A 17,722-nucleotide genomic window follows, 5' to 3' on the forward strand; every position below is an offset into this window, starting at 1 on the left:
AAGTATTTAACAAATTTTTGATTTATTATTATTAATAATATTTATTTGTGTTATCTGAAAAGTCTGTAATAATTGGAATACAAATCACTAGCCGATTGAAACATTGCTGGCGAGATCGTTGAGCTTGCTTTGATGCACTTAGTTTCTTGAAATAAGGCTCAAAAGATGCAATACACAGTCTTAAATTCGGACTTGCATTAAGCTTGTTGCGGTACTTATTTTTTATGAATGTGTAAGAAGAAAAAAGCTCTCTTCACGAGTTCAGTATTAGTAAATGGCAAGAGGTTTTGAAGTGTCTCCGTTAGTGGTGATTCAAACTTAACGTTTATTGTTCCATAATTAACGTTTTGCATTTTGTTTACTTTACTTGTTTTTCCCACCATTACTGATTATTTTTTGTGTACCCCTGAACGGCCCAGCATGCACCCCAGGGGTACATGTACTACCACCGGTTGGAAACAGATGATCTAGCAGAACAAGAACAAATTTCACTTAGAATTAAAGATGCCAAGAAATTATATTCTTGGTTTAATCCTTTATCCAAATGTAAGCAAACAAAGGTTCCATCTGAAGTAATTTCATGACTGGGCAACTCATATATAAAAGCTAATGACTTTACATCACTTGCCTTAGTATCCCATGATGCAAAGCACATATCCTTATGCACATGTATAATGCTATGCATTATGGGAAGTGTCACTACCCAGACCAGTTTCAACCTTTATTAAGGTCTCATCGGTGGGAGTCAGACCCAGAAGTGCATGGTTGAAGTAATGCAGAAGTCACATTTCCATATACGAGTAGCCAAAAGGTGTCACACCTTATTACTAATTTTGGAATACTAAGACAAGTGATGTGAAGTTATTAGACTTCACATCGCTTGTCTTCTATACATGAGTTGCCCAGTCCTGAAATTACTTCAGGTGCAAACTTTGTTTACTTAACTTGGATAAAGAATTAAACCAAGAATATAATTATTAGATATGTGAAGAGCCAAAGGCTTCAATTCGGCGACATATAACTTGTTTAAGTTAAGGGATATTACATCCCATATAGTTTCTTAGCCGAATAAGAAACTCAAAGAGTTTCATGCCGAATATAGTAGAAACTATATAAAGTTCGGCAATTCCAAGCGTAAGCAAATACCTGGATGCTGCAGCACTGATCCCAAAGGGTAGTGCAAGCTGGGGCAACTCGTGGTAGAAGTGGAGCAAGCTCCGATCACTATTCTTGATATTTGCCCATAATGTGAACTTAGCTCCTAGGAACTGTATTTTTGTTCACATTATGAGAGAAGGTCACTACCCAGACCGGTTTCGACCTTTATTGAGGTTTCATCAGTGAGCAGCCAGACCTAGTTAATATCAAGTTTGTAGCGACCAGAGCTTGTACCCCTTCTACGAGTATTGCCGTCAGGTGCTCTAATAAATTATTAGATATGTGAAGAGCCAAAGGCTTCAATATCAAGAATAGTGATCGGAGCTTGCTCCACTTCTACCACGAGTTGCCCCAGCTTGCACTACCCTTTGGGATCAGTGCTGCAGTATCCAGGTATTTGCTTACGCTTGGAATCGCCGAACTTTATATAGTTTCTACTATATTCGGCATGAAACTCTTTGAGTTTCTTATTCGGCTAAGAAACTATATGGGATGTAATATCCCTTAACTTAAACAAGAATATAATTTGTATTTGAGGAAATAAATAACCTCGATGTCAATAAGGCAACAGAATTTGATGATATATCACCACACGTCTTAAGGGAATGTTCCAGGAAATTAGCAGTAGCATTGGCATGCCTGTTTAATAAAAGTCTTACAAAGGCACAGATTCCAAGGGAGTGGAAAGAGGGTAAAATTTCCATTGCACAAAGATGGTGATAAGGCTGTGGCTTCAAATTATAGGCCAATCTGTATATCTGGAGTTGTGATGAAGGTATTGGAGAGATTGGTGAGAAGAAGGATACAGAAATGGATTGATAACAGCAGTATTCTCTGTGGTTATCAGCATGGGTTTAACCCTTTCTGACCTGAATTTTTTTTTACAAGTGAAAAAATTTTTTCTTTCTATTTATTTTGTCTTTAGGTCTAAAAAAGCAAGGATATCAAGTATTTTTCTGAAAAATACATTTTCATTTTTCAGAAAATGAAAATGTATTTTTTTTTTTCAATGATTCATGGAAATTTCATTTTCAATGAATCATTTCAGAATTGGAATCATTCACCACGTAATATGGGCTATGAAGGCCAAGAAAGTTAGTGATTCCAAATGGAATCACTAGGGCAGAAAGGGTTAAATGGATATCGTGTTTTACTAACTTACTTATGTACTATAACAAAGTAAAAATACTACCTTGGACAGGGGAGATGCATATACAGTGGTGTACTTAGATTTTGCAAAGGCTTTTTAAAGACTGCCACATGACAAGCTCTTAAATAATTGAAACAGATGGATTGGATAACAGACTTCTGAGTTGGATCAGTGACTGGGCTGTAGGATAGGTATCAGAAAGTTGTATATGGAAGTGTGGTATCCCGGAAGAAAAAAGTCACTAGTGGTGTGCCACGGGGGTCAATTTTGGGGCCATTGTTGTTCAATTTGTATGCTAATGATATAGGGATGGGTTTAACTAGTGATATGCAGCTGTTTGCAGATGATGTAAAACTGGGAAGAGCAATGCAGTCAAGAAGATGTTATGGCCTTACAAGAGGACTTGAATAGATTGCATGAATGGGCAAGTAAGTGGAACTGTCAGTTCAATGTTGCAAAATGTATGGTTGTGAGATTTGGCAAGCAACGATGGGATGCAAAGTATACACTTGGTGCTTTAATGGAAGTAGAGGAGATGAGAGATCTAGGAGTGATGGTGGATAAGGACTGTGATTCAGGAGCCACACTGCACAAGTTGTGAAGATATCACATTGGATAATGGCAAAGATGCAGAAGACCCTGACATGCAGAAATAGAGAGGTTATGATACCATTGTATAAGGCTTTGAACAGGCCTCAACAGAGAAGATTCACAAAAGTGGTCAGTGGTCTTTGGCATGTGGAGTATGAGGACAGATTGAGAGAATGTAAGTTGAAGAGCTTTGTGAATAAGAGGAAGGGGGGGATATGATTGAGACATATAAGCTAGTTGGGTTGTTATTGAGTTTACATGGAAGAGATTCTTCATAGAATGGGAGAGAGGGACAGAAGAAGAGGCAATGAGTGGTTGGTGAGTGGAATGCAATGCCTGAGTGTGTTGTGGGTGAAGACACACTGAATCAGTTTAAAGCACAGTTGGATGAGCCTCTGACTGCATGGAGGTGAAATGTTAATAATTTCTTGGCATCTTTAATTTATAGTATAACTAAGTGGAAAAACTTCCAATATCTATCTCTAATCCAGACTATTGTAGTAATAAGGTGTGACACCTTTTGGCTACTCGTATATGGAAATATGACTTCTGCATTAATTCACCCTTAGTATTACTTAAAAAGATGGCGGCTCGTGTATTAGTGTTTAGTGTTGTGTATTTTTGATGATGATTTATGAATCGGTTTGCTATGTTTTTAGCGATTTATAGTTATGCTTATTCATTAGTGATAGTAGTTAATTGCTCGCTACCATAAACAGTTACTTTATTTTCCATTGTGCTTTATCCAGGTAAGTCATTTGTAATTACTAGTGCGATTCACTAGGCCTACATTGCTAGTAGACTAACTCAGTCTACAGGACATTTGCTGGCAGGCTTCAAGCCCTGCGGGATCATATATTGCTAGTAGTCCATTTAGGTCTACAGGACACTTTGCTGGCAGGAAATAGCCACTTTGAGATGGACAACATGAAAGATCATATCCAGTTCCTTAACAAGGAGCAGTCTCTAGAAGTGCTCAAACTTATAATAAGCAAATTAGAAACTGACTGGCCAGGATTCATAAAAGAGTACATTCACTCTAATGATGGAGAGGAGGAGGAGAGTGAGATCTCTCAAGAGGATCTCATTGCTGCTCTGTCACCAAAATCCCCCTGTCAAAACATCTCTCAAGGGGAGCACACTTACAAAAGAAGAAGAATCACAGAAGACCAGATGGATGAAGACTCAAGTACATTAGAAGTCCCAAAGAACACCGAAAAGGTACCACCAGTAATACTTAGGGACAAGGACAAATGGACCACTGTCACCACAGCCCTTAGAGAACACAAAATTGCATATTCCTGGGCCAAAAATCAAGATGAAGGTGTCAAAATCCAACCAGCCTCAGTCACTGACTACAGACAGCTAACAAGACTAATGGATAACAAAAGTCTCCCATATCATACTTTTGCTTTACCCAGCGAGAAAAATCTCAAGGTTGTGCTTCGCGGAGTGACCGAGGGGGTCACCTGTGAAGAAGTCACCACTGATCTCATGAGTCGGAACCTAACACCAGTGAAAGTGAGCAGGATGCTCAGGGCAGATAAAAGACCAATGCCACTAATACTCGTAGAAATTGATAAGACACAGAAAGAGATATATGAATTAACAACGATATGTGGCCTCAGAATTTCTACTGAGCCACTGAGGAGGAAGTCGATGGCTGGGCAGTGCCATAGGTGTCAAAGATTTGGCCATGCCCAAAAACTCTGCAAAGCAAATTACAGATGTTTCAAATGTGGCGAGGGCCACCAGACAGTCATGTGCACAAAACCAAGATCCGCTCCAGCTAAATGCGCAAATTGTGGAGGACCTCACCCTGCAAACTACAAGGGATGCATTACACATCCAAATAACCGAGGGTTACAAAAAAACTACTCCTCCAACACAATTCAGCGATGCTCAAGCCAGCCGTGCTAGTTATACCCCAGCTCAAACTATCAGTAACCCAACAACTCAAGAAAGGAAACAAATGCCTAAAACTTATGCAGAGGAAGCACGAACAAAGACTACTCCAACTCATGACCATGTAGGCTCAAATCTTACTTCAGTACTAACTGCCTCACTAGCTACCATGTTACAAGAATTCAGTTTGACGAATCCTTCACCTTCCTCCACGAAAAGATTCCTACAAGGTACCCATTCAATTCTGACAGCCCTCAGCAATGAATAGAAGAAAATTCCATCCCAACTCTCTCATGATCACGGCATGGAATGCCAACAGACTCAGCAATAAAATCCTAGAACTACAAGAGTTCTCTCACAGGCATAATCCTGACATAATACTGGTAAACGAAACACATCTCAGGCCAGCTAACAATCCCAAATTACGGAACTATACCATGTATAAAACAGATAGACTAACTGGAAGTGGAGGAGGAACTGCTATATACATTAAAAACTATCTAAGCCACAATGTTCTGACCAATCCCCAAACCAAGAACCTAGAGATAACTGGCATAGAAGTTAATACCAACAACGCTGGAAATATCAAAATCTACGCTGTATATAATCCACCCAGCATTCCATTGCTGGTATCCGATTTGGACCCCATTCTCGGCTTCTCCGATTCCATCATCATGGCTGGTGACTTTAATGCCAAACATACAGCCTGGCATAGCTCCATAATTAATGATAAAGGTCGAATTCTAAACCATTATGCAACACAAAATTCTATTGTTGTAACCGGACCTACAGAGCCCACCCATCATAGCCCAACTGGAAGTTCAGATGTACTTGACATAGTTGTCCTCAAAAACATCAGATACCAATACCAGCTGGAAGCAATAAATGAACTTTCATCAGATCACAACCTTATTCTGCTTAAACTTGGCACACAAGAACAATTCTCCCCTCCCCACTCTTTCATATCTTGGGACAAACTCACCAGAATCTTACCTGATCACATTGGCCCAGTTCCTACTATTCACACTAAAGAGGAGATAGAAATGGCTGTAAACAACTTTACCATCCAAATCAAAAATGCAATAAAGGCAGTTACCCAAACCACACTTTCTCACCCTAGTGGACGGATCCCCGAAGAAATTATGGATTTAATTAGACTGAAAAACAAAGCCAGAAAGCGGTATCATAACACAAGAGCCCCTCAAGATAAAGCAAACTTGAACAAATTAAACAGACAAGTACGGGAAGCCCTCCAGACACATCGAAACCAACAGTGGGAATCTAAGCTAACAAATTTAAACCCTGAGGACAACTCCATATGGAAGTTTATGAGAACCTTCTGCACCAAAAGGCAACTTTTACCCCCAATTCAAACCTTGAAAGGAATAGCTCACAATGATGGGGAAAAAGCAGAGGCTCTAGCCGACAGCTTGGAAAGTCAATGCAACCCCTCATATGAAAATTTGAACATCAATTTCATCTACAAGATTCAATGCCGAGTCAGGCAGGCCATAACAGAACAAAAAGATGATCTAGAATCTCTCACACCCACTTCTCCAACAGAAGTTATAAATATTATAACCCACCTGAACAACAATAAAGCTCCAGGCCCAGATGGAATTACGAACAGAATAATCAAACTACTCCCCAGAAAAGCCATTGTACATCTAGTCAACATAATTAATGCCATCCTCAGACTCCAGTATTTCCCTTTAACATGGAAAATAGCAGATGTCACACCAATTAAAAAGAGTGGAAAAAACACTCAACTCCCTGAAAACTACAGACCTATCAGTCTTTTGTCTAACCTTGGAAAGATAGCAGAAAAAGTAGTCCTTACTAGACTTCAATCACAAACGGACCAACTACACATAATCCCAAATGAGCAATTTGGATTCAGAAAAAACCATTCCACCATTCAGCAGATCCACAGGTTGATCGAGTACATTTCCGAAGGCTTCAATCGGAATCTTCATACAGCTGCAGTCTTTTTAGATGCTGCAAAGGCTTTTGATAAGGTGTGGCACCAAGGTCTTCTCTACAAGCTTATCGCATTCCATATACCTATTCAGCTAGTTAAAATAATTCACTCTTACCTCAGAGACAGATACATGCAAGTCAAAATAAATGAAACTATCAACCAGGCGCAAGGTTCTGGCAGGAGTACCGCAGGGCTCTCTTGGCCCCCTTGCTGTTTTCTATCTATATTGCTGATATCCCTCAAAACCCAGCTCAACAATCACTGCATTATTAGCCAGATCTCTCAGCCCAAAACTGGCTATTAAGAGACTCGATCACACACTGGAAAGATGGCTAATGGACTGGAGAATTCAAGCCAATCCACAGCAGAGCTCAGCCATACTGTTCACCAGAAAAAAGCCTCAAATCAAGGAAGATATACATTTACTAGGTGTTAAAGTCCCATGGCAGAATACAGTCAAATATCTTGGAGTAATTCTGGATAAAAAACTACAATTCACCAACCATATAGAACACATAAGTTCAAAGATGTCTAAAGCAATAGCGCAGCTCTACCCTATGATCAACAGAAAAAGTAAATTAGATACTCAGAACAAACTGCTCATATACAAAATGGTAATACGCCCAGTCATAATTTATGCATCTCCTGCGTGGAATGACACTTCGAAGGCAAATATTCAGAAGCTGCAGAGATTGCAAAACAAATGTCTGAGAATGAGTTCAGATGCTCCATGGTTTATCAGAAACTCCCAAATTCACAGAGAAGTCAACATTCCCTACATCACAACTCTTCTTCATGACCTAGCTGAAAAGTTCTTCAATAAGACGATTAATCATCCGAACCCACTGATCAAACAAGCATCAGACTACAACGAAGCAGATTTCTACAAATACAAGAGACCCAAGTCAATTCTATGCTCGGCTGAAAACAGTTAATCTCGCTGCCCTTTCAGGGCGAGCTTAAAGCTCAATAATTCTCCACCCCAAAGAACTTTCTTTTTCAGATGAAGGGGAATATGAAAAGCATTTATGCTTCACCCATCAAGTCAGTACCGTTATGCGTTATACGTTATGCCTTAGTATTACTTCTGAGTCCACTTCCCACTGATGAGCCTCAATAAATGTCAAAAGTGGTCTGGGTAGTGACCCTTCCCATAATGCATAGCACTATACATGTTTGTACAGATATGTGCTTTGCATTATGAGATATAATGCAACTGATGTCAGGTCATTAGCTTCTATATACAAGTTGCCCAGTCCTGAAATTACTTCAGGTCCAAACTTTGTTTACTTACACTTGAATAAAGGATTAAACAAAGAATATAATTTCTTGGCATCTTTAATTAGAATAACCAAGTGGAAAAACTTCCAACAAATTCCACTTAGGTTTTAGAATTTGCCAGTATTCAGAAAATCAACTGAAGCAAAATTTGTTTTAGAACAATTTTTTAAGTGTTAATTCTATAACACAGAGCAGGAAAAATTATGACATATTTATAATAATAAAATCAGTGTTTGTTGAGGTGGGGGGGATTTCAAATTTACTACAAATGGTAAAATGTGAGATCTATGAATATATCCAGTTTTTACCTGAATCATTAATAGTAGAACCAACTGATCAGTATGACATAGCATTCTTGAAGTATTTTCCTTATATTGGTATGTACAACTTAAACACACAGTCTTCAAAGAGAGAGAGAGAGAGAGTATTTTGTCTTTTATTAATGCTTTTGATTAAGGGTTTCAATGGTGTGGCAGCTGTTATGAAATAGAGAGGTTATATTTTTGTAATTTTTTTTTCTCTTTCTGTTTTCTTTTTTTTAAACCATTCACTATCATTTTGTTATCACTGTATATGGTATATTTCATGTAATTGACAAAAGTACAATTAATACATTATTATTATTATATGACCCCTCCAGGGAGTTCATGGACTCATCAAGGGAGGGCACTTGCTCTAAAACGGTCTACATCACCAACTTTATCTACAATGAACTGTACCACACCAACATTATCTACTGCCGACTACCAACATCACTACAATTTTCACAGACAATGACAAACATCCATGCCCACGGCGGGATTATTAACAGTAATCATAATTTACTTTTTCAGTTTACATTTAAACAAGATAAACAGTATTACATTTTGCAGGTTACTTTTTTTTTTTTTTTTAACACTCAGAAGAGAATGCGGAGTATGGTTTCTTTTTCCTCTTTGAAAATCAAATCAAACTGTTTTATTTTCTTTTACGCAAATAACATTTGTGTGCTATAAAATTTAGTCAACAATATGTTTTGTTATATATTGTTTAGTGCAAATCATAACTAATACCATTACAAGTACATTTAGTTGGCATTAACAGTATTCTAGTTGCATAAAGTGGCAACATAATTAAGATATTTAGATAGGTATGTAGTATTCCTGCTATTTCAAATGAATATAAAATTAATAGAAAGGTAATATTCAGCACTTAACTAGAGGCAGACAGGACAAGAGTGTGGTTAGTGAGGGTGCAAGGACTAGATTTTTTGCTTGGAGAATGGTGAATGAATGGAATGGGTTACCAGAGTCAGTTGTGAGTGCTGTGTCTGTTAATGGTTTCAAGGAGAGGTATGACAGATATTGTGTTGATAGTCTCCCATGACAAGTCTCAGGATGCTATGGATGTATCTATGCAATAATAATAATAATATTGGTGCCAAGTCCAACACCATGTGATTGATGGTTAGGTATGATAAAAATTAAATGAAATAATATTAAAGAAGAAGTAATACTCAAAAAAAAAATTTTTAATAAAAAATTTCTGCAAGTCAGACTTAATTCCCACCTTTGCTAGATTTAAGGAAACCAGCAATTCCCTTAATAATCATTGTATTTATGCTAATACTAGTCATGCTCTTGTGTGTAATCAACTATGAGCCACCAAACAAGATCTCACTCTCAACATTTGCAGCATCTCCCAGCTACAAGAAACTATCCTCTATCATAAATAGTGATCTGCTTAATGTAGTTTTATACATCTCCATTTTCTCTTCACCAATCTTATAAATACAAATGAATCCTTGACCAAAAGTTGGAAGCAGTTATCTGTGGCTGGTTTTTGCTTATACATAAGCAAAAACAAGCCACAGTCAATTCTACTATAAAGAAATGGGAAGTCAACATATTTGGATATCCTCTCATTCCCATATAATTTTGGTATTTGCCAAAGGACATGATTTTGCCATAATGCCTAAAACAATTCATCATATATATTTTCTATGCAACATCGAGTGAAATTTGTTCACCCTCTCTTCAGTTATTCACATTTGACACCACTTGACACCATATGTATGGTCACTCCCATACTTCACAGGGTTTTGGGAGTGTTCTGCTGGAAGAAGTGGTAAGGTCTCAGACTCCCTTTCCACATAGTTAGTAGGGCAATCAAAAATATACATGCCCATGGTGGGATTCGAACCATTAGCCTCTTGGCTGAAGAGCAGATATGCTAACATATTGACCAACCATGTAGGCCCCTCACAAGTGATGATTTCTTCTGTACTACTCACATCCCCCCCCCCAACTTCAGTTGTCTACTTCAACCTCAAAGATCTTGGAATGGAACTTGCCACCATCCAAAGCACTATGCTACAGAATGGCTTCCGCTCAAGAAAGATTCAATACATCTATGACAAAAGCCAGTCCCTAGGAACCCTGAAGGTGCATGGTGAGTCCAAATCCCATACATCACAGGAAGCTCTTAATGAATTTCCAAGATCCTTAAAAGATATATAAGAATATATTAGCTATATTTACATTCCATATTTTTTCCCTGTTTATAAAATCTCTTCCTGGTTATCTCCCAAAAAAAGGAAAAACATGCCCCCTCCCCCTTCCTAATGTTTACTGGCTTCATTGTGATTACCTTCTTTTTTTACTTTGGACAAAGAAATTGTTCTGTAGAAAAACAACTGCAGGAACACCATTCTAACATTATTCATAAAAATTGGCCAGGTGCAACAAAGATTAGACACTAACCACAATATCCTCTGATTCAAGGCCCACTTGTTACATCAGTGTCATAATTCATTTTAGAAATTATGGACTTTACAACCATGTTATAAATAACTCTTAATTTCCTGATGTTTCGACTTTCATATTAAGGTCATCATCTGGAGTATATACAAATATACAAGGACAAGCTGAGTTACATTTCTCACAGTAAGCTAAAGAAACAAAGATTTGATCACTGGTTATTCTACTGGCATGACCTCTAGTGAAAAAAAAAATAAAAAATCCAGATAAAATTACAAATTAATTAATTATAAAAACTACATCAAAGCTAAATTCTATTTAAGATAACATATAAAGTATAACTGTTATATTAGATTAGGATTCTTGATTACCTACAGTCCTGTTTATAGTCAACTCTTAGGGAGAAAGGTTACATGGGTAGAATATGTGCCCTCCATATGCTTGGGATTTTTAGACCATCATTATTGTTCAGATTGGGGTGGTTGATAATAATCTCACAGGCTTCCTTAAATTTGCATTCATACCATGTTTTGGTATGAATTTAAACAAACTGGTGCTTTTCCAGTCAATTCTATTTAAAGTGTTCAGGGCATGATCAGAAAGGCAAGCTTCACCATAGTTATCATATTTAATGTGTCATTTATGTTCCTTTTGTCTGATAGGAATTGTGCATCCTGTTTCTCCTATATATGGTAGATTACAGGTGCAATAAATACGGTATAATCCAGGGTGGGCCAGTGGAGGGAGTGGGGCTTTGGATGAGTTGAGTAAGCTTTTTAATTTTGCAGGAGGTTTAAATATGGCTTTGTGGTTGTATTTCTATAGTATTCTGTTTATTTTATCTGATGTCCCTATAATGTAAGGAATGGTTATAGTTTTATTGTAGTCCGGTTTATCTTTGTTTTTTATTGAGGTCTTGTAGAGAATTTTATTAATAGTGTTTTGGCCTGTAACCATTTTTTTTTTTAATAGGATTATAAGGACTAAAAGAGAGGAATCAGTGTCATAAGTTTGAATTATTGTTCAAAGAGAGTGCTGAAGCACTTCTGTACTGCCCAAACTTAAATTGGAATGACTGCCTTTGACTGGCATAGCAAAAATTTGGGAGTTTCACCTGAATCAACAGCCAGCACTATCCCCCCCCCCAAAAAAAACACACATTTTTTATTGTTACTTTAATTTTCTTTTATTTAATTTTTATCATACCTTATCATCTACCAATGATAACATATGACAAAAAAAAATTAAATATTGCACAGTAGTTCTTAACCTGGGCAGTAGCACCCCCCGGGGGGGCACTGTGAATGCTGAGGGGAGGGGCGGTAAGAGTTGAAGGAATTGAGGGGATGGGTGGTAAGCATTATAATCCTATTAATATAATAAAAGCAAAAAATTCCATATTTAATCTAGCATCCCTATTTATATTGCATTTGGCAATACTATTCAGGATATTGTATGTCTGGTAACACTATTCAAATTTATTCGCTACTTATTTTTTAAAATTTTTGATAGTTGAAAGTTAAGTAATTGAGTTACTTTTTGGTCCAAATTTTCTACATTGAAAATAATTAATTTGGGCTTTTTTAAAATTTTTTTTTTAATCAGAATCCACTACTTTTATAAGCTTTATCTGCTACTTTTTGTAATGCCTATCTGAAAACCCTGGTTTGCAGTTTACATCTAGCCCGTGGTATCGTGAAGCACTGTGGCCCATTAAATAAGTGAAAAAAGAAAGTGTCGTCAATATTCAAGTGAATATTTAAAATATGGAGTTATTCAGTCTATAAAATAATGAGCAGTTATAAAGTGTTTAATATGTAAAAAAACTTTCTCAAACGAAGGAATGAAGCCTTCAAGAATGATTGAGCATTTAAGACCAAAGCATCCAAATAAAGCAAAAAAGGATGCAGAGTACTTTTGCAAATTAAATACTAAATTTAAAAATCATCCTGGACTTAAAGGGTTGGATGCAAAACAAAGAAATCAACAAGAGAAGGGACTTATGTGTTACTTTCAAAATTAATTCCCAAATGTGGAAAGCCACATACTGTTAGCAAAACTCTCATCTTACTGGCTATCAATGAAGTTTTAGATACGATAATTGGCTCAGGTAAATGTAATATGGCATCATGAATTCCTCTCAGCAATAGTTCAGTATCGACAAGAACTGACAAAATGGCAAAGAACGTTGAAAAAAAAACTTTGTGATGATTTAAAACCCATAGAATTTTCTTTGCAACTCGATGAGACAACTTTACGTGACAAGGAAGCTTTATTAATGGCTTATGTGCATTATGTAAATACTAATGAAGAAACTATTGAAGAGTTTCTATTTGCTGACAACTGAAAATTGACACAAAATGTTCTGCAATTTTAAGGTTGTTGAAGACTTTAATGTTAAAAACATTCCTTTCACAAATATTATTGCATGTGCAACTGATGGAGCACCAGTTATGATTGGTTGTCACTGTGGATTTATAGCACATTTAAAAGAAGCAGTTCCAAATATCTTTACAATTCATTGCATTCTTCATAGACAGCACTTAGCTGCAAAACATCTTAGTGGTAGATGACATCATCCAATAAGACTTTGGATGATGTTATTAAAGTAGTGAATAAAATAAAAGCTCAGTCATTGAATACCTGTATTTTTCAGGAACTTTGCTATGAAAATGAAGAATACGAGCGTCTTTTGCTTAACACTGAAGTTAGATGGCTCTCAAATGAAAACTGTCAGTGAGGCTTTAATGATCTCTACGATACTGTTTTAGAATTTCTTAATTCATGTGATGAGAACATGTGTAATGTTCTAAAAAGAGGAAAAGATTGACATTGCATATTTTTCCAATATTTTCACCAAATTAAATTAGGTTAACATCAAATTGTAGGGAAGCAACATGAATCTTATTAAAGCAAAGGGAATTATAAATGCTTTTATCAGCAAATTAACATACTACAAGCAGAGCATTGCAAGATGAGATTTTCTGCAGTTGCTAAGTCCACAAATAATAGATGATGATTTAATAGTAGATACAGATTTGGATTGTTCTCATCTTCTGACACTGAAAGAACACTTGACAATCAAATTCAAAGACTTTGATTAGCTTAAAATACCCGATTGGGTCACATATCCATTTCTTTTTGATGCCACTCTTCATTCAAATTTGTGTGAAGAATTTATTGACTTAAAAAATTATTTTGAAGTTCAAGTACAATTTAACATCATAGGTATGAAAGATTCTGGCCAAACATGCAATGCAAGTATCCTCAGCTTTGACAATAAATAAAATTACTAATGTCATTGCTTTTCTTTCTTAAATCCTAAAACTTAATAATATTGAAACTGAAAATATCGATACTCTTTGGAATGAAATTAAGGGTTGTATAAACAGAGCATCTGAAAAAGTTTTAGGATTCCAAAATATTTCATAACATAATAAATGGTTTAATAACAGATGCAAAGAAGCAATAGAAACGAAAAAAGAAGCTACGCTTAAATGGTTTCAGAACCAACAGGACAACAATAACTATCAAAACTATAGATTCTGCTAGCAGAGAATCAAACAAAATTATTAGGCAAGAAAAAAGACAATATCTAAAAGAATTACTGTATTTGCCGGCGTATAAGACACACCCCCTTTTTTGTACACAATTTTTAGGGAAAAAACTTTATCACTGAATATTAGAATGAATTTACAGTATTTCAAATATAAAGTAATCAGTAGGTCTACTTTCAACAAATACCTAATCTAACTAGGAAAGAGTCCCATCTTTTAATCTTCGTCAAAACCCAGAAATTCATCTCCAGAGCTAAATGAAGAGACACTTAAAACCTCTTCTAAATCAGAATCTAAATCCTCATGCAACAAATTGTTCTTTGTACCATCCAGTGCATTACTAATGCCACACTTCTTAAATCATTTAACCACTGTCTCAGTTTTCACAGCATCCCATGAAGCTTTGCCCCACTCACAAACTTGCGAAATGCTAGGCCTCTTCCTTCTTCCTGATGGCATAACGTTAAAAATCTGAAGACTGCATACAGCTGTTCCACTTGTCCTTCATAAATCCCTTAAATGGTTTATTAATACAGACATCTAAAGGTTGAAGCTGACTAGTAGACCTCCTGGAATTACAGCTAGCTGAGTTTTCAATTCCTTGAGTTTATTTTTAACATCTTCTGTTCTGTGAGAATGAAACTGATCCCATAGTAGCAGGGCAGGCTTCTTCAGCAGTCTGCCAGGTCGCCTAAACCAAATTTTATCTATCCATAACTTCATTCCTCTTCCATCCATCCCACCTTTTGATCCACTGAAATCTACTTAACTGGAATGCTCTCACACACTGCAAGGAAGCAAAAAAGAAATCTCGGGACTCAGAACACAGAAAATATCCAGAAATGAAAGTAATAAAAAAACAGAGTATCGGCATATAAGACGCACCCTGTTTTTCAGACCTATTTTCAAAGAAAAAAAGTGCATCTTATACGGCAATTGATAAAACTGATAAAGAGAATAGATATAAAAATGCAAGAAACTTTTTTCAAGGTATAAATAAACTAAAGACAGGCTATCAATCAAGAACTGCAATAATTAATGATAATAAAGGACAAATTATTGCAAATGACAAACAGATGGCTGAAAGGTGGAGGGAATATTTCAAACAGCTGCTAAACTGCCAAAATTCCACAGCAACATTCCTAGCTAAAATTTACTCTACTTGTGAACAGGAAGTCAAAGATGCATCATTTAGTGAAATAGAAACAAGCATTAAAACTCTTAAAAATAATAAAGCTGCAGGATTTGATAAGTCACATCTGAACAAATTAAATATGGAGGAAAAAGAATTAACTAACAAACTGTAGAAAGTATTTTTAACTTGGGTATAGTTATGTTAAAGATACCAAGCAATTTTAAACCTGGTTTTACTCCATTTTTTCCAAGTAAGCAAACAGACAAAATGTCAAGTTTTGCGCCTGCAATTTATGCAAGACTAGCTGATCCCACAGGTAGTGCAAGACTTGAATAAATTGCAGGCGCAAAACTTGACATTTTGTCTGTTTGCTTACTTGGAAAAAATGGAGTAAAACCAGGTTTAAAATTGCTTGGTATCTTTAACATAACTAACAAACTGTTCACACTAATTAATCTCATATGGAAAAATGAAAAACTGCCAGAAGACTGGAAAGAATCAATAATAATCCTCATCCACAAAAAAGGCAATAAAAGGAAATGTGAAACTATAGAGGCAACTCACTTTTAAATACTAGTTACAAAATCCTGACTGATATTATCCTAAAAAGAATTATTCCATATGCAGAGGAGATTCTCAGAGAATATCAGGCAGGATTCAGAAGAAATCAATCAACCACTGATCACCTTTTTACCTTGAGACAAATTCTAGAGAAAAATTGGCAATACAATAAAGAAAGTCATAATCTTTTCATTGACTTCCAAAAAGCATATGAGAGCGTACATCGAGACAGTCTATGGAATATCCTAAAGGAATTTGGAATACCAGAAAAATTAATCAGATTGGTCAAAACGTGTGTACAGGAAAATCAATGTGGAGCCTTCGCTAACAACATATTGTCAGAGCCATTCAACATCTCCACAGGTTTAAAACAAGGAGATGCGATATCACCTATACTCTTCAACATAGCTTTTGAAGAAGTAATTCGAGAAACAACGAAAAGTACTATATCATGCTCTGTATTATTCCTAGGGTATGCAGATGATATTAATAATTATAAAAGAAAGTGCAGATGATATAACTGAAACTTTTATAAACCTTAAAACCTCTTCCGAAAAAATAAGTATTAATATTAACCAAAATAAACAGAATATTTAAAAGTATCTAGAGATAACAATCTCAATAAGCCATCAACTATTCAATTTGCTGACATGATATTGAAAAACTCCATACAATTTAAATATCTAAGCTCTATAATAACTAAAGATAATAAGATCCAAACAGAAATAAAGATGAGAATCCAAGCAAGTAATAAATCTTATTTCTCACTTCAGCACCTCCTCTCTTCTAAAAATCTGTCATATGAATCTAAAATAAATTCGTACAGAATGCTAATTAGACCAGTCATATTATATGGTTATTTTGTTATATTCCATGTAGAGACATGGAATATAACAAAAGCTGATGAAGATTAATTACAACACTTCGAAAACAAAATCTTAAGAAAAATATTTTGTCTGGTTAAAGATCCTGTGACAAATGAATGGAGAAGCCAAATGAATAAAGAACTCTATGAACTTTATAACATGCCACTAATAATAAATGAAATCAGAGCTAGTCGAATGAGATGGTTAGGTCACCTGGAAAGAAAGGAGGATAACAGGCTAGTGAGTAGAACCTTTTCACATCATCCAAATGGAAGACCCTGCAGAAGATGGATGGATAACATTGAAATGGACATAAAAGAGCTGAAGCTGCGAAACTGGAAGGAGTTGGCTAAGGATAGGAAAAAATGTAGAACTGTGGTGCTTGCGGCTAAGAACCTTAAGAAGAAGAATCTCATCAGGCTCAGCATAGCCATTAATGATTGGCTTATTAAATATAGTAAGTTTACATATTTTTGAGTAAAAATTAATTTGTATCAGTCATTAATTTTTAATTAACTATCAGTTCAAATATGTTGATGGTAATTTAGGTTTGCCTAATAATATATTATAATTATTTTATTGAGTCATTAACCTAGTGTAAAATTGGGCAAGGGGGTGCCAGGCCATACAAATAGTTGAAAGGAGGTGCCAGGCAAAAGCAGCTTGGGAACCACTGCTCTAGCACATGGCTCATAACACATGTTCAAGTCAAAAACAATCCATTGTTGTTGCTTCCCCTTTTGAAATGCTAGTGCACCAGTGATGATCTGTTAAATTCAGATCAAAATATCTGAATCAA

At 36.0% G+C, this 17,722-nt stretch overlaps 1 protein-coding gene across 1 annotated transcript in view; it reads right to left on the reverse strand.

The window, feature by feature from the left end:
• Positions 1-17,722, reverse strand: part of LOC150106304 (torsin-1A-like) — a 75,896-nt gene that overhangs the window by 36,231 nt on the left and 21,943 nt on the right. The gene's annotated exons all lie outside the window — the stretch shown is intronic.

The sequence above is a fragment of the Typopeltis vanoorti genome, chromosome 5 (assembly GCF_054136105.1).
Source record: "Typopeltis vanoorti isolate ZY-2024b chromosome 5, IOZ_Tvanoo_1.0, whole genome shotgun sequence".
NCBI classification, from domain to species: domain Eukaryota; kingdom Metazoa; phylum Arthropoda; class Arachnida; order Uropygi; family Thelyphonidae; genus Typopeltis; species Typopeltis vanoorti.